Below are 18,849 nucleotides of genomic sequence, written 5' to 3' on the forward strand. Positions count from 1 at the left end.
GCCCGCGACACTGCTCGGAGCCGCAGGAGCGCGCGTCCCGCTTGAGGAGGGGGCGGAGCTGGGGGCGGCGGCGCGCTCGGGGCGGGGGCGCGGGAGCCGGGCTGCTCACCGGGGACGGCCGCTAGGCAGGGACTGCTGGGAAGAAGCGGACCGGCGAGCGACCGGGGCTTGCGGGGAGCGGCGAGCGCCCCTCCCTCCCTTGCCCAAGGTTTCGCGAAGGCCGCTGGGCCCACGCCTCTTTTCTGGGGCGGGAGGAGACGCTTCCGAGCCAGCTGTGTGACATCCGTTTGCTGACGTCTGTAGGTGTAAGTTCAAGAACTGCTATTGGCCGGGAGCCGCTGCGCTCTTCCCCTCACCCCCACCCCCAGACTCGGGTACCGAGACCACTGAGGAGCTGTAAAGAGGGTTCCGCCGGAAGGCCGACTTGGGTCCCTGGCAGCCTGTCTGATGCAGTACAATTAGATGCGTGGCCCTTGGGTGGTGCGCTCCTGTGTGCTCACGTGAGTGGCTCATTGGTGGTGCCACACCCGCTGTGTATTCCACTTGTGTTTATACTTGTTGCTTGTGGCCAGCTGCTGATTTCATAACTTTATGTCAAAGTGAAAGCATATAACACGTCACTTAAGCACACCAAAAAGATATCAAGTTTCTCAGCCGAGTGAGTCATCCAGCATTCCAGGCTACAAGCTATAGAGGACTATCCTCTGCACTCTTGGGAGTCCCATCTACCATCCATGGTATACCTTGAAAATGATGATGCAACGCCCACTGCATGATAAATGGTTCTAGACCGATCTTGATGACCCAGAAGAGAAAGAGGAAATAGGCTTTGCAGACAATCGTTTACAAGGTTTGAGTATAATGAGATCAAAGAAATAGGACAATGATCAGAGCAGTACCTAGTATTGAGAGAAGGTTAGGTTTCACGAGGGACAAATTGGAAGAGGCTTAAATGATGGAAATGGTCAGTATAAAGGAGGAGATACGATGAAAAAAGATAATACAGCAAGGCCCCTGAGATGGTGGGATGGCAGAGTATCTTAGGAGGTCTTCATTGATTCGGAGGAATAAGGAAAGATGTATTAAAAAGGATATGGATGGGGCTACTGGGTGGCTCAGTCGGTTAAGCGTCTGACTTCGTCTCAAGTCATGATATCACGGTCTGTGAGTTCGAGCCTCGCACAGGGCTCTCTACTGACAGCTCCGCGCCTGGAGAATGCTTGGGATTCTGTCTCCCTCTCTCTCTCTGCCCCTTCCCTGCTCATGCTCTGTTTCTGTCTCAATAATAAATAAAAAACAAAAAAGTTAAAAGAAAGCGGAAAAGTACCTTTCACATGGTCTCTATTTTCCTTTAAGTGGAGACTGCTTACCTGCTGGAGTGGAAGGAAGGTGGCAGGTGTTTTTAAAAGCTGCTAAGGATAACTTGAGAGAACTGGGGAAGCAATATTTTAAGATTCAAGGCCAATCAGCTTAGAGACCATTGTCTGAATCTGTGTGACTCCCACCCCTGTGGCCCACCTACCTCAGCCTTTGCTCAAACATACCATCAAACCTTTGCTAATAATGGCCTCTTTGTCAAGAATGACTTCTGTTTTAGGCCTGTCAGCAATCAGGGATCTCGGTTTCTGAGCTTGATCGCAGCAACATGGAATTCCAAGAAACCTGGAGGCAAAGATTTGTCAAAGGGTTTTACATACTTGTTACTCGCTATCAGAAGGCACTTCCCAAACTACATTTCTGCAGATGTTATGTACACAACTTTCATCCCTCTGGGACTGTATAGGAATCTTCTAGGGCTCCAGAGCTCCAATACTGAGAAGGTGAGTTCGGTAGTGACAGAGTTGCCTGACGCCTTGTAACAGGTCCTTTGCCATCTCTACCAAGCTGTACTTTGAGCAAAAGTAGAAGGTGTTCTAAAACTTATTACTTAATGTGAGAATTATGGACCCATTAGTTTCCTAGTAGTTAAACATACACTGTGACTTAGCAGTTCCCCTTCTAGATGCTTACTCAAGAAATATAAAAGCATATATCCGCAAAAAGACCTGCACAAAAATATTCATAGCAGTTTTATTCATGATCACCGAAACCTATAAACAACCCAGATGTCCATCAGTAGAGAATGGATAAAGAAGCTGGTACATTCATTTGATGGAATACTACTCTGTAATCGAAAAGAAAGAAGAGAAAAAAAAACATAGATAAGTGTCCCAGACTTAGGCTAAATAAGACCCTAGAGTTGGGACCCTCAAATCTCTGCCTGACTTTAAAAAGCTTCACATGTGATTACTACACAACTTGACACCATGCAGACCTATCAGAAGTACACATATAATCTATCTCCAACTTCTTGGCTTTCAGAAATATGAGGCAAGTGACTGAGAATTTTGAAGTGGTTTCTGAAATTCACAGCACTAGTTTTTCTAATTCCAGAGGCATTCAACCACAAACAGGTGGCTGCTTTTCTCTTAACCACAGCATGTAGCAGTCTTGTGTATTTGAGTAAGGGTTAAGTAACCTATGATGTGGTCACCAGAGCTGTGGTGAGTTTTAGAACTAAGAACCCAAAATAATAATACTGATAAATATTCAGGAAACAGAGTTATAGGTAGAAACTTAGAAACTATTATAGCACTTGATGGTTTTGTTAGTTAGAAAAATAAAAGCAGCTCCTAAACAACCAGAAGCTGGCTTGGAACTCTTAGGTAAGCCTTCGTGTCTCTGGCATTCCCAGCTAGGTGTGAGCATTCTGTTGGACATAAACAATCTCACAAAATGTTAATATCAGTCATGGCCACTCTGTAACCGTAATAGCCAAGCCAAAACATAGGACCCCTTGTAAGAAGCTCCTGGGTGGCTCAGTTGGTTGAGCGTCCAACTTCAGCTCAGATCACAATCTCACAGTTAGTGCATGCAAGCCCGATGTCAGGCTCTATGCTGACCCCTGAGAGCCTGAAGCCTGCTTCCCATATTTTGTCTCCCCTCTCGTTGCCCCAACCCTGTTTGTACTATGCCTCTGTCTCTCAGAAACTAAAAATAATTTTTTTTAAAATCCCCTCTGTAATCCTGTCTGAACAAAGCAAATAAAAGAACATTCTTCAAACAACAAAAATGACCAAGAATTTCTGGCTAATATAAATGACTTTGGTTTCTTGACCATTTATAACCTAGCCTTGCTGTGTTCTTCCTACCTTCTAGAAAACAGTTATTAAAATATTCAATCATACAATTACTTCTGCTTCCTTACCACATCCAATCCAGAGGAAAGAAAGCCTTGAACCTTTCTAGAATCACCTGATACAAGTTCAGTCCTTTAATACATCTTTTACAACACCTCTTTACTGAGATACTCCAGTTCCTCTTATTAGGCTGTCTGTCCTTGTGACAAGTCAATAAACCCAACTTGGTTTTACTATGGGTGTGTTCCTGCTGGCCTTTGGCTGAACGTCATAAACATTTGTTATAATCAAAGGTCAACACCCTACCTAAAATTACTCCCTCTTTATGCACACACTCTGAATTTATAGTGCTATATGTCAATTATATCCCATTAAAACTCCCTCCTTTACTTTCCTTCTACCCTGATTTTATTTTCTTTAGACTCATTATCACATGTTTATTTTGACTCTTTTTTTCTTTTTTTACTTTCATTCCCTTCCACTAGAATGTAAACTCCATGAGGATAGGGACTTTGTTCAGTTTTTAGGAGCATAATCTGGTAACTATAAAAGATGAACTAGAGAAGGAAGAGGGTCTTAGCAGGAAGACTAGTTAAGATTATTCAAAAGGTCAATGGAGAGAACGTAAAAGCATGAATTAAGGCAATCATTGTGGGGAGAATAAAGTAAGGGTAGGATTGAGAATTATTTCTTATGTGGAGTTTTCAGCATTTTGTAATTTATGAATAACGTAGAAAAGAGAGAATGATGGTTAGGGAGGAAATGAACACTAAAATAGTGACTTGTGTATTTAAGTGACTTTGTCAATGTATAACTAATTGCTGTGAAATAGTTCTGTAATATAAAATATTTTCATATTTGAATAAAATTCATAACTGGGGTAGACATGTGTCATGACATAGAATCACACTGAAAGCCAGCATATAAATTTAAAATGCTGAAAGGACAGCTTTTCCTTTAAAGCCTTTTCTTTCTTCTTGGCTAACCTACAATATACCTACTTTGAAATTCACATTTGCCTATAAGAAGACACTTATGTATAAAATGCTTTAATGCTTGGGTAATGATGGTTGTTATAAGTAGCTAAAATATCCTATAGCTCCAGTGACACAAGTAGAACACAAGTAACATGCCATTGATCCCACTGATTGTGGTATGTGTGACAGATGACCTAAAAAAACACTCTTTAGGAGCAGAAGACCTTGTCTTATACGTGGAAAAAGCATGTAGTACCCCAAGTATTCAATAAATGTAGCACCCCAAGTGTTCAATTGGCTTTCTTTTTGAAATACTCAAAACCAAAGATAATACACAACTCAGCTTTTCAAATATCCAAAGCCAAAGATAACAGAGAAAACAAGCTTTAGGAGAACCCCCAGGAGGACAGTGTGTACTCTTCCATGGTTTGTTTCAGACACAATATAAAAGTTCAACTGTTGCTTGGGTGCCTGGCTAGCTCAGTCAGTAGAGCATAGGACTCTTGATCTCAGGGTCATGACTGAAGCCCCATGTTGGGCATAAAGCTTATTAAAAAAAAAAAAAAGTTATGCTGCTGCCTGCAGTATTCTTCCCTCACCTCATCTCATGACTGATTGATGCTCATCTTCTGGGTCTCAGCCCAGATATCACCTGTCACAAAAGCTCTTCCCTAGTTGCTCTGTCACAGCACATTGTTCATTCCCTCACAGCAGCTACCGCAGTCTGCAGTGGCAGTGTTTCAGTATTGGTTGACTGTTGCCTACATCAGAATCAAGCCCCACTCCCAAATTAAGCTTACTCCTGAATCACCAGCACCTACAGTTGCTAATCAGAGTTGCATTTTAAAGGGAGTACCTTGGGTAGAGATGATATAATCAGGTAAACTCTTTTTAGAAAGTCTAGAAGTCAGAGATTCAAAGCGGCAGCAGATGCTTTACTATCGGCCTTGAAGAACCCGAGTCTCATGCTGTGGAGAGGACAATGTGACTGATGGCCCCTAGGAACTGAGTAGCCCTCTTGATGGCCAGAAAGAAGGCCAGTCCTCAGTCCTATAGAATTCTAAACTATGCCAACAAATATGTAAACTTAGAAGATCCTGAGCTGCAGAAGGGAGCACAGGCCCACTGATACCTTGCTTTCAGCCTTGTAAAACCTCTACTTGACCCACCTTGCCAGAACTTCTGGCATACATAACCATGAAATAATAAATAGGTGCTGTTTTAAATACTACATTTCTGATAATTTGTTGTTGTGTGAATAGGAAACATATTCCACCAGCAAACACAGTCCTGTGAAAACCAAAACTTAAGATAGTCTACCAGGAGAAAGCAAACAATTCATACCTCTTCAAGGATTAATTCAGGTTCATGAAAGGAAACAACCAGGACTTAATACAGAGAACTCATTGTTCTGTCACTTTTATATAAATTGAAGCAATAATTGAGGCAAAGCTGAGGCTTTAGTTTCTTTCTTTCTTTTGCTTAAGAATCACATGCTTATTGGGCCGCCTGGGTGGCTCAGTCAGCTGAGCATCTGAATTCAGATCAGGTCATGATCTCCAGGTCTGTGTGTCCACGTCGGGCTCTGTGCTGACAGCTCAGAGCATGGAGCCTGCTTCAGATATTGTGTCCCCCTCTGTCTCTGCGCCTCCCCTGCTTGTGCTCTGTCTCTCTCACTCTCAAAAATGAAAAAAATGTAAAAAAAAAAAACTTTTTTAAAGGAATCACATGCTTATCTTCTACTTAAATTAATACACCACAAAGATGTTCCATTTATACTTCCTCAATTCTGTGTCCAGCTGCAGCCTATATTATAATGGGTATTTTCTCATTTTCTACTGCTAAAACAGGAACTTTAGATAAAAGAATTGAGTTACATGTGTCCACCTAACAAATTTTATATTTAGCCTCTTAAGTTTAAAAGTTCTTATATAATTTTTAAAGAGTTACATACTTGCTCATAATAAACAAAGAAAGTCCAGATAATTAAAGTTGTTTTTAGTGACTCAGAAATGGCAAGCCACAATTCCTCATTTTAATACTTTGTAGGCATCAGTACAACAATCAACTGAATGTCAATGCTCTGGCCTTCTTTGCTTCACTTCCAAGTCTGACTATTTGTCGCAGGTTGCCTCTGTCTAGCCCGCTCCCCATATAAAATGGGTTTTATCCCCCATTCATGACCTGCATCCACAAACTGAAGGGATTAGAAAAATGTTAAGTTACGTGTAAAATGCCCTCCTAGCACAGGTTGGGGACAGAGGAAGGGTGGCAGGAGTGGTGATGTGGGAATCAAACTCACCTCTCAGTTGAGATCCCCACACTGCTGGCTACGTGAATCCCTGGGTCAGGGAACTCTTTGCATTATGTTGCCTCCTTAGCCAAGTGATGAGACATTGTTCTTTGTCTCAGGGAGTGGATAATATGCCTTGGATATCAAAAGGGATGAAAGTACTTTTCTTTTCTTTTCTTTTTTCTTTCTTTCTTTTTTTAGGTGGGTGTTACACTGAGCATAGAGCCCAACACAGGACTTGAATTCACGATTATGAGATCAAGATCTGAGCTGAGATTAAGAGTAGGGCACTTAACTAACTGAGCCATGCAGGTGTCCCAGGATGAAAGTATTTTTTAAGTTATTTTTCTTCTCTAGAAATAGAAAGTTAGAGTCATACCCAAGTGTGAAAGCAATGGAAGAAATGATTTGGAAATCTCTTCTCTTTAACCTCATAAATTACATAAATTCCTTCAGATTTCTCGAAGGATACTTCATCAGTGTATCACATTTGTTATCTTTTATTTAAGGCAATTATTTTATTTTTTAACATTCATTTTTGAGTCAGAGAGAGAGAGAGGGAGATATTGGAGGAGGGGCAGAGAGAGAGGGAGACACAGAATCCGAGGCAGGCTCCAGGCTCTGAGCTGTCAGCACAGAGCCCAAAGCAGGGCTCGAACCCATGAGTGGTAAGATCATCACCCGAGCTGATGTTGGACACCCAACCAACTGAGCCACCCAGGCACCCCATGTATCACTTTTGTTATCTTAAGTAGCATTAGGTTTCAATTCTCTCCTACTTGCTTTTTAATTATACATTATATTTTTTTCTTCATCCAGTTAAACTCATAGTAGGTAATGATGTAAACGAATCAATGCAGTTTGGGGTTCAGTATTTTCTAGTAATTACCTGTTAAGATCCAAGCACAGGGATTAAAAATTATATTGTCTATAACTCAATTGTTAAAACAAACATAAACATAATCTTTTTAAAATTTAGTTGGTCAGTAATACTTGTTTTTGAGTCCCCTCTCCTCCCCCCATCTGAATAATGGGAATGAGTAAAATGTGATGTCAGATTCTTTTGTCATCTCCAAGAGAACTGATCCCAAAAGCTTGAGAATGACCCTTATAGTAAGCATACTGTCCTTTGTGACTTCTTTTCCTTTCCCCACCACCTTATGTATTAATTTCAGTCTAATTTTGTAGAAGAGAGAGAGAGAGAGGAGAGAGAGAGAGAGAAGAGAGAGAGAGAGAGAGAGAGAGAGACAGAGAGAGAGAGAGAGAGAGAGAGAGTGTGTGTGTGTGTGTGTGTTGGGATGTCAGGGCTTCTTCTTAGTTCCTATTGTTTCCCCAATGATTTTTCCCTGATAAATCAACATTTACTCTGTTTTCTTCCATATTTGTAAAAATTGGCATCCCTAAACATTAATGAACTAGGTCTACCTTGAATAATTTGAATCTTTATTGGACTGCACATGAAGGGTATTCACTGCTGGCTTACTGACAGGTGACAACTGCAGGTGGCAATAGATGCCATTTTCAAGTGCTATAAATCTAGAGGAACTCTATTTCTAAAATTAATATAGTCACTTTCCATGTCAATTTTGAAAGAATAACATTTTCCCAATCACCAAGCCTGTACACATTCTTATAAATTAAAAAGAAAAAGAAGAATAAAATTTACTTTAGAAGTCTTAGGAGCACCAAAGTGTGTCAGGATATTGACCAAAAAGATACGTGAAACACCTAGCCAGTGGAAAGTGACCAGAAACTATAAAGAATTACAAGAAAGTTTGTTATTTCAATAGAAACTCTAATTCTAAAGGAAATTAACCCTAAGACCTAGTTTAAATTGTAATGCCTATTTCATGCTGTTTCATCTACTTTCATTAACAACCAACCTCCCTTCGCCCCTGAAATGTCTGTCTCATTTCTAACTATGCCTTTCTATTCCAGACTACACCTCAACAATATTGAGATTTGCTTCATGGTCTCTTCTTAGAGAAGTAGTTTTGGAGAATCGTCTATGAAGAAAATTAACAATCCTTTTCAGGCACATTATAGGAAATATTTGCTAAGATTAAGGTGGATAATGATAACTCTGAATGGAAATTCTGAAGAGTGGGTTAATGGAAGAATAGTACTTTCCAAAATAAAATATGGGGGTGCCTGGCTGGCTCTTTCATGAGCACGTATAACTCTTGATCTCAGGATCATGAGTTTGAATCCCACATGGTGTAGAAATTACTAAAATAAATAAAGACTTAAAAATTGTTTTAAATAAATAAAATATGAGCCTGGAACACATTTTCTGGGAAGCCACTAGTTTTTAGACCACTGGAGGTATATAGGAATGTATATGTGTGAAAGAGAGAAAGAAAAAGAGAGAAAGCTACTGCTTGTGTGTTATGCTACCATCAAAAATAATATTTAAGAAATACCAAACAATTTCTAACTTTAACTCAGTCTCTTCCTTTTGTAGAGAAACTGATACATAGAAGCAAGGTTTCAGGCTTGGAAAAATTCTTGCAGCCTTCTGACTAGACTGAGATAGGCATTGGGGCTGGGTTTATAATCTCAGCCAAAAGAGAGAAAACTTGAGAGGAGAAAACAAAAAAGACAATAGAGAAAAGACTTTAACATTTTGGTGAGGTAGGATCTTTCTAAGGGCACACAGCCCAGAAACTATTAATTCCTGTCCCTGAGACATAGACCTCAAAATCATTAAAGTAATTTAAACTCATAATGAGATATCATCACACACCTACTAGAATGGCTAAAATTAAAAAAGAGTGATCTAGCAAGTGTTGGCGAAGATGGGGGGAAAGTTTTACTTTCATATACTGATGGTAGAAAGGCAAAATGGTAGCTACTTTGAAAAACATACTGCCAGTCTCTTACAAGATTAAACACAGAGTTACCATATGATTTAGCAATATCAGTCCTAGGTGTTTACCAAAGAGAAATAAAAATGTATGTTTACACAAAAGCCTATATGCAAATATTTATAGTAGCTTTATTCATAACTGTTAAAATCTGCACACAACTCATTTTTATACTGGTGAATGGATACATCATATTATATCCACACCAATGGATAAATCTCAAACACATTGTACTAAGTGAAAGAAGTTAGACTCAAAATGATACATAGCATATGATTCCATTTATATTACTTTCCCAAAAAGGCAAAACTGTAGAGACAGAAAACAGAGCCATGGCTGCTAGAATGGAACTTTGGGGGGAGTTAGCAGTATTCTATAACTTGATTGTGGTGGGACTTACAGGACTAAAAGCATTTGTCAAAACTCATAGAACTAACCACTAAAAAGGATGAAATTTACACTGTATAAATGTATCTCAATAAACTTCACTTTAAAATAAAAAATATAGGACATTAATTTGTAAGACATCTAACCTCTAACCTAGACTCTTCAAAAATTCAATATTATGAAAACAAAGAGTAAGATATCTGAAATACATTTAAAGAGATTGAAGAAAGAAAAATGTCAAATGAAATATATGAACCTAGAATGGATTCTGGCTTAAAATGATGTAACAAAACAACTAAGAAAATTATCTTTGTACATTTGGGATATTTGAGTATGGACTGGGTATTAGATGATATTATTGTTCATTTTCTTGGGCATCAGAAGAATATGATTATAGAAGAATGTCTTTTTTTGTTAGGAGACTCATACTAAAATATTTAAGGTGAAATATGATATATTTATAACGTACTTTCAAATATGATATATTTATAACTTACTGCATAAAAGGGGTGAGGGAGACATGACAAATGCTAATCATTTTTTTAATGTTTATTCATTTTTTGAGAGAGAGACAGAGCACGAACACGGGAAGGGCAGAGAGAGAGAGGGAGACACAGAATCTGAAGCAGGCTTCAGGCTCTAAACTGTCAGCACAGAGCCTGACACTGAGCTCAAACTCACAATGCACAAAATCATGATCTGAGCTGAAGTCAGATTCTTAACCAACTGAACCACCCAGACACTGGGTGCTGATCATTTTTAAAGCTAGGTGAGGGTGGCTCACTCAGTTAAGCATCCAGCTTCGGCTCAGGTCATGATCTCACGGTTCTTGGGTTCAAGCCCCGCACTAGGCTCTGTGCGGGCTCTGTGCTGACAGCTCAGAGCCTGGAGCCTGCTTCAAATTCTGTATCTTCCTCTCTCTCTCTCTGACCCTCCCCTGCTCATGCTGCCTCTCTCTGTCTCTCAAAAATAAATAAATAAATATTTAAAATAAATAAATAAACTAGGTGAAGAATCTGTTGACATGAGTTGTGCTTATCAGAAAAATGTTGTTTTAGTGATAACACTCTGACCTAAAACACTACCATTATTGGGGCGCCTGTCAGTAGAGCATGCAATCTTTAATCTCAGAGTTGTAAATTCAAGCCCTGTATTGAGTGTAGAGCCCAATTAAAATAAATTTAAAAAATAAAATATTGCTATTATTATATACCAAATGCCCATAGTGGTTATGATTAAAAGGAAAATTCTATGACAATATATATTGCACGATTCTAAGTTTTAAAAATATATGTGTGATTAGTGTATATAGATCTATCTTTATAAATTCCTAAATAATTTGGTGTTGATACACATAATAATGTAGGTAGAGGTACCTACTGATAAAGGAGAAGAAGGAGCAGAAATTGGAAGAATATAAGTAGAAGTTGTATTTAGTACTCTATACTTAATACTTTATACATTTTTAAATGCTGAAAGGCTTTTAGATGATTTCTACTTTTCCTGTGGTAAAAGACTCAAGGTGGAAAGAAGGCAGAAATGACGTCACCTAAAACCTTATTTTTGATCCTTAATTTCATATCTGTACAATGAGATAATAATTCTTTCCAAAAGCCTTTTGACTCTTTCTAAAACCAAATCCTCCTTAAATGAATGAGTATCTACACTGAAGTACTCCTAAGAGAGTGCTTCTACATTTTAAAGCAATCTTAAAGTAGAACTTCGAGAAATGTTTTCAGGAATAACGATGTCATTGGGAAAGGATATGCAATCCATGAATAATATAGGCAATTTCCAATGCAACAGAATAGTTGAAAATTCATTTGTAAATTGTTACTAATCTTGTAGCAAGACAAAATTATGAAAGTAGGATCTATTCCTCTTTTGTTTGAGAAAGCTGTAGAAATATTACCAGTGTTTTCATTTAATCAATGGAAGTTGCTTAGAATGCACAACACATATCATTTCCCCCACAGCAACATTGTTAAACATGTTGGTAAGACATGAAAGCCAAATATGATGGAGGAGTAATACTAACAGCAGGCTTCAGTAAATATCTATGAGAGAGTGAGTGAATGAATAGGTCAATAGGAAGGACCAACAGGTTAGCTAGATTGCAAACTCGAGGAGGAAGGAACTGAATTTCCTTATTCATGTTTATATCCCCAACATTCTGCCATCTAGTTGGTAATCAGTAAGTGTTGAATGAATAGAATATCTAAGAGCTATCCTCACTTTACCTGGGTATGGAACTGGACTTTCGTAGTAAATTATGTTTGTCTTAACCTGTTGCTAAAGATACTTTTTCTTGAAAGATAAAATCATGAACATTTGTACAAAAATAAAATAAGCAGTATTTAAGAAGTGTTTTATCTCAATTATTGAGGAAACTAGAAAAGTATAAAAGGCTAATTCAAAAAAGATTGGGAAGGCAAGATGCAAATAGAGCCAATCAGGAGTGCTAAAATGAATTTGTTAATACATGAAAAAAGGTCAACTTCACAGGGAAATAGTGAAGTAGCTTACCACAACTAACAGTAGTAAAGACTCAAACACTATGAAAAGTGCAAAAAATGAGAAAGAGTGAGCTAAACAACACTGCCATTTCATAGGATACCCAATGGTCATTTTCTTTTGTCATCTCAAAGTCTTTCACAATCTTTCTGGACAGTCTCTTCTCCTTGTGAGAGTAGTAATTTCAAAGATTACTCTTATTCACACAAAAAGACTGGTTTTATTAAGTTTGGCTTCACTGTTGACATAGTTAAAGCCAAGGGCAGGAGTTAGCTACTAAAAAAAAAAAAAAAAAAAAAGACAACAAACCCAAAATGGAATGCTAAACCCACGTCACCAATCTGAGACTTATACCTAACCTAACTGCAGTTTCAACCTCTCCCACGAATGTTATCTTAAACCAACATATCTGATTTCCTGGTTGGCATCAATGAGGCAAACCACCACAGAGACCCCTGCGCCTCAAAGAAAGATGAGGTATATTCTTGTCCCTGCCTCTTTCTGCCTGTAAAAGTCTTCCATTCTGTTCAGCTTTTCAGAGCTGCTATTTGCTAGATAGGATGCTGCCTGATTCATAAATTATTAGACAAAGCCAATTTGATCTTCAAATGCACTCAGTTGAAATTTTGGGTTTTTTTTTTTTTTTTTAACACAGCAAGCTACAACCTGTGGGCCGATTTCAGCCTAAAGCATATTTTTGTACCTCCTGGAGCTAAAGATAGTTTTTACATTTTTAAATGGTTGAATAAACATCAAAGATAAATAATTTTTTGTGACACATGAAAATTATGTGAAAATCAAATTTCAGCTTTATAATTAATGATTTATTGGAATACAGCTGTGCTCATTTATCTACAAGTTGTTTGTGGCTGCTTTCTCAAGATAATGGCAAAGCTGAGAAGTTGTCACAGGCCCACAAAACAAGGCAGGAGCTAGGGTGAAACAATTGAGGTGCCTTTGGCACAAGATTTAAAGGGGTACCAAGAACTAAGTAATGAAAAGAAGCATCTGTATGGCTTAGTCAGAAAAGCATGCAACTCTTGGAGTCATGAGTTTCAGACTCATGTTGGGTGTGGAAATTACAAAAAAAATAAATAAACTTTTTAAAAAAACCTACGTAATGAGTAATGGATGAATTTTACTTTGATGCAATATTTTTAAAATCAAAATGAATGCAAGAAAAAAACAAATGTCAAAATTTTAAATGAAAACAGGATGAGTAGTACTGCTCTTCCCATTTGCCTGAGGCCCCAATCTGGCTTGGCAAAACACTGCTACATCTCACTCACCTCACCCTGATCCTGGCCCTATTAAAGGCTTAAATTATTAACAACTGGCTTTTGGAGAAAAGTGTATAAATGACAGTTATTAACCAACCATATAAGCTGCCTTGAGGCTGCTATTCCAACTTAAGCACAAAGCTTTAAGGCCACAAAATTTCTCATTGGGAGTCCCACTTCATAAGGAATCTTGGATTAGAATTTTTAAAAGCTTCTATTATAGGCTATCCTAAGGATAAGAAATCAAGTCTCAAGTGGCACCTGGGTGGCTCAGTTGGTTTGGCATCTGACTCTTAAATTCAGCTCAGGTCATGAGCGTGGTTCATGGGTTTGAGCCCCATATCGGGCTCTACACTAACAGTACAGAGCTTGCTTGGGTTTCTCTCTCCCTCTCTCTCTGTGCCTTTCCTGCTCATGCTCTCTCTCTCATTCTCTCTAAAATAAATAAACGTTAAAAAAAAAAAAAGCAATTGGGGCACCTGGGTGGCTCAGTCGGTTAAGCATCTGACTTTGGCTCAGGTCATTATCTTACAGTTTGTGGGTTCGAGCGTTGCGCTCTGTGCTGATAGGTAGATCAGAGCCTGGAGCCTACTTCAGATTCTGTACCTCCCTCTCTTTCTGACCCTCCCCTGCTTGCGCTGTTTCTCTCAGTCTCTCAAAAATAAATAAAAAATCATTAAAAAATAATTTAAAAATTTTTTAAAAAGAAATCAAGGTCTCAAAACCTCTCTCCACCAGATTTCTTCTACAGTACCTGTAAATTCAGTGATTTCCTAATTTCTGAAGTCCTCAAAATATGCGAAGGATTCTAGCTTGCCAGTAAGGAACCTCCTCTTATCATTTGTCAACCTTTATTTTCCATCAAAATGACCTGTCCTCGCTGATTTAACAAGCACCATTCTCAAGTCATAAATTCCAGGCAATTGGTTCTGAGGCAAGCTTCAGATCTACACAACCTATGTGCAGATCACAAAGACTAAATGGCTATGGTTCATTTATTACTGTACCCAATAATTGCAGAATGGATGAAAGTAATATTCTCTATTGGGGTGCACCGCATAACTATTTCATGAATTATATTCTGATTTCCCCTGAAAGTAAGAAGGTTATAGACAGCAAAGGCACTGATAAACCTCTAGGGATATCACATAAAGCATACAAACTCTGAAAACATATGACAATAAAGTCTGTCTATATAAATCTATGCTAGAGAAGGTGAATATCTCTTCCGATGTGACAACTCTTCCCATCTACTACTCACAATAGGAACATCTCAAACAAATCTATTTGTAGCATCTCTCTTTTTATAAAGTAAGAAAACAAGTCTCTGTGATATTTTTCCTGGGGTCCTTTGAAAATCTCAGAGATAATTACAGGTGTAAATGATATCCTGAAACGTTTGTTTGGTTTTTTTTGTTCATGAAATTAGGGTTCTGGTTTGGGGAAGGCATTTTTTTTTTAATGTTTATTTCTGAGAGAGTGAGTGAGCACCTGGGGGAGGGTCAGAGAGAGGGAGATAGAGGATCCCAAGTGGGCTCCACCCTGACACCAAAGAACCTGATGTAGGGCTTGAACTCACAAACCATGAGATCATGACCTGAGCCCCAAGTCTGACGCTAAACCAACTGAGCCACCCAGGTGTCCCTGGGGAAGGCAATTTCAAAAGAGTTGTCAGAAGATATGTGGATACTTAAGGTAGGGTCAAGGGTTATTGAGAATACTTAGTTACTTATTTAATCACAGTAACAATAAAATATTTTTAAAGTAAACCTAGAATGTAATACGATTGTAAAGAACTTTAGCTATTTCAGGGGTACCTGGGTGGCTCGGTTGGTTAAGAGTCCAATTCTTGGGGCGCCTGGGTGGCTCAGTCGGTTAAGCCTCCGACCTCGGCTCAGGTCAGATCTCACATTCATGGGTTCGAGCGTCGCGTCAGGCTCTGTGCTGACAGCTAGCTCAGAGCCTGGAGCCTGCTTCCGTCCTGGGTCTCCTTCTCTCTCTGCCCCTCCCCCTCTCATGCTTTGTCTCTCTCTGTATCAAAAATAAATAGAACATTAAAAAAAAATTTTTTTTTTAAAGAGTCCAATTCTTGGTTTCTGTTCAGGCCAAGATCTCACTGTTCCTAGGTAGGAGCCCTGCGTTCGGCTCTGAGCTAACAACCAAGGCAGAGCCTGCTTGAGATTCTCTTTCTCCCTCCTTCTCTGCCCCTTCCACCATGTGTGCGTGCATATCCTGTCTTTCTCAAAATTAAAAAAAAAAGCTTTAGCTCCTTCAAAAGTGGGAAGACTTTGTTCTTTTTTCTTTTCTTAAATAATCAAGAACATAGTAAAATCAACATAGAGTACAGATAAAATTATTCTGATAAGCCACAGGGTCTTTCCTATGTAGATAACATAAAAGATAAAGAATGAGCTTTCATCTTACAGGTGATAGTTATTAATCAGTCAACCACATAAGCTACTAAAACTGATTAATCTTTGCTAAAATTTAATATATTTTATAGCTTCTTTCAGACTGAAGTATTATAAAACCAAAGAAAATAAAATTCTTCTATGAGTCTTCTCTATTACTTTATATTCTAGAATAAACTGACCCTTTTCTTAAGGATTGTCTTAGTTCATTTGGGCCATTATAACAAAGTACCATGGCCTGGCAGCTTAAATAACAAACATGTATTTCTCACAACTCTGCAAGCTAAGATGTCCAAGATAAAGGCACTGACAGATTTAGTGTCTGGTTACAACCCTCTTCTTGGTTCATAGACAGCTAACTTTACTGTCACTACATGGCTGGAAGGGGGTAAGGGAGCTTTCTGGGGTCTATTTTATAAGAGTACTAAACCCATTCATGAAAGCTCCATCTTTATGACCTAATCACTTCCAAAAAGCCTCACCTCCTAATACCATCAAACTGGGGATTATCTTTCAACATATAAACTTCGGGAAGACATAGACATTCAGTCTTATAGCAAGGACAGAATGTGGTCTCAGGACATGTAGCACTCCTAAAACTCTTTTTTTTTAATCTTTATTTATTTATTTTGAGAGGAGAGGGTGCCTGGGTGTCTCAGTTGCCTAAGCATCTGACTTCGGCTCAGGTCATGATCTCATGGTCCATGAGGTCAAGCCCTGCATCGAGCTCTGTGGTGACAGCTCAGAGCCTGGAGCCAGCTTCAGATTCTGTGTCTCCTTCTCTCTCTGCCCCTCCCCCACTCATACTCTGTCTCTCAAAAATAAATAAACATTAAAAAAATTTTAATAAAATAAAAATGAGAGAGAGAGTGAGAGAGAGAGAGAGAATGAGCTCAGGGAGAGACAGAGAAAGAGGAAGAGAGAATCCTAAGCAGGCTCTGAGCTGCCAACGCAGAACCCAATGCAGGGCTCAAACCAACAAACCATGAGACCATGATCTGAGCTGAAATCAAGAGTCAAATGACTAATTAACTGAGCCACTCAGGCACCTTGGTCCCTAAAACTCTTTTAGAGGATGCACCATGTCAAGACTATTTTCATAATAATACTAAGATAATATTAGCCTCTTTCATTCTTATTCTCTCACAAGTATACAGTACAGAGTGTGATATCACAGCAGATTAAGTGCAGTAGCAGCTATGCGAATCCAGCTGTTTTCTAGGAAGCCAGACTTTTAAGAGAGTCCCAAAAATGTAAAACAATGCCATTCTTTTAGAATTTTTTGGTTTTAGAAAGTATAGTTATTTTTCATTAAAATGGTATTTATTTTAACATGATATTGCTGTTTTCCAAAGATTCAAAAAATAAGTATTTTTTACATTTCTCACACGAATAGAAGCTCAATAATTTTTAAGTGTAAAGGAATATAGAGATTTTTTTGAAAATTATCTTTTTTATAAAAGACTTTATTTATTTTAGAGAGAGAGAGAAAACGAGAGTGCTGGAGGAGGAGCAGAGGGAGAGAATAAAGAAGATCTTAAACAGGCTGCACTCCCAGCATGGAGCTGGACACCGGGCTCTTTGTCACAACTGTAAGATCATGATGTTAGCCAAAATCAAAAGTCAGACCCTCAAATGACTGAGCCACCCAGGTGCCCCCAAAATTACCTTTCTTAAGGGGAGAAAAACCTTACTTTTTTATTTGAAAAACAAAAACACACAATTTTATTTCTGTCATTCTTGCTCCTCTTACAGTCTCAACCACTCCTAATAATTGTAACTTTAAAAAAAGAAATTAGGGGCGCCTGGGTGGCTCAGTCGGTTAAGCCTCCAACTTCGGCTCAGGTCAGATCTCACATTTGTGGGTTTGAGCCCCATGTCAGGCTCTGTGCTGACAGCTAGCTCAGAGCCTGGAGCCTGCTTCCAGTTCTGTGTCTCCTTCTCTCTCTGCCCCTCCTCTTCTCATGCTCTGTCTGTCTCTGTTTAAAAAATAAATAAAACATTAAAAAAATTTAAAAAAATAAAAAAAGAAATTGGCTTTTATTTCTTTTTTTTAAGGATATACTCTTTATTTTTTTTAACGTTTATTTCTTTTTTGAGAGAGAGAGAGACAGAGTGTGAATGAGGGAGGGTCAGAGAGAGAGGGAGACACAGAATCAGAAGCAGGGTCCAGGCTCTGAGCTGTCAGCACAGAGCCTGATGCGGGGCTCAAACCCACAAACTGTGAGATCATGACCTGAGCTGAAGTCGGCTGCTTAACCATCTGAGCCACCCAGGCGCCCCTGGCTTTTATTTCAAAGAGAAAAATGATGGTATGGGGTGAAACAATTAAAATTGCTTTAAGCCTAAAACATCTGACCAATCAGCTGCCACAGAAGGAATCATCTAAACTGAAGCAGATACAGTAAAACCTTGGAACGCAAATAGCTTGTTCTGCGAGTGTTCTGCAAGACGAGCAAACATGTCTAATAGATTTTGACTTAATAAAGGAACCATGTCTTGCAGTACAAGTAGTACATGAACATCACATGATTACAGCTGAGCCAATGGTTCTTGAAATTCTCTTTGATATACAAGTGCTTTAGATTAGAAGCATGTTTCTGGATTGAATTATGCTTACAAACTAAGGTTTTACTGTACATCCCAAAATAGAGCTGCCATTGACCTCTCAGAGATTTTCTCATTTGGAAGGAGATTGGTCCTTACCACCATGAAGTGCAAAAGTAGCTGTTCCTTAGCATAATAAAAACCAATATAACCTTCATGGTTTCCAGTTGAAGCCCTAAACCTATCTCTTTATGAATTTGGTATATAAACAGTTACCTCTGGCTATTCTGTGTTATCCATTATTGGTGACTTCTGTGAGAATATATAAATAAACTTTGTCTTTTCTCCTATTTGTCTATTTTTAGTTAATTTGCATGTCCCTATGAAGTGAGCA

Source organism: Suricata suricatta, chromosome 6 (genome assembly GCF_006229205.1).
Source record: "Suricata suricatta isolate VVHF042 chromosome 6, meerkat_22Aug2017_6uvM2_HiC, whole genome shotgun sequence".
Lineage (NCBI taxonomy): Eukaryota > Metazoa > Chordata > Mammalia > Carnivora > Herpestidae > Suricata > Suricata suricatta.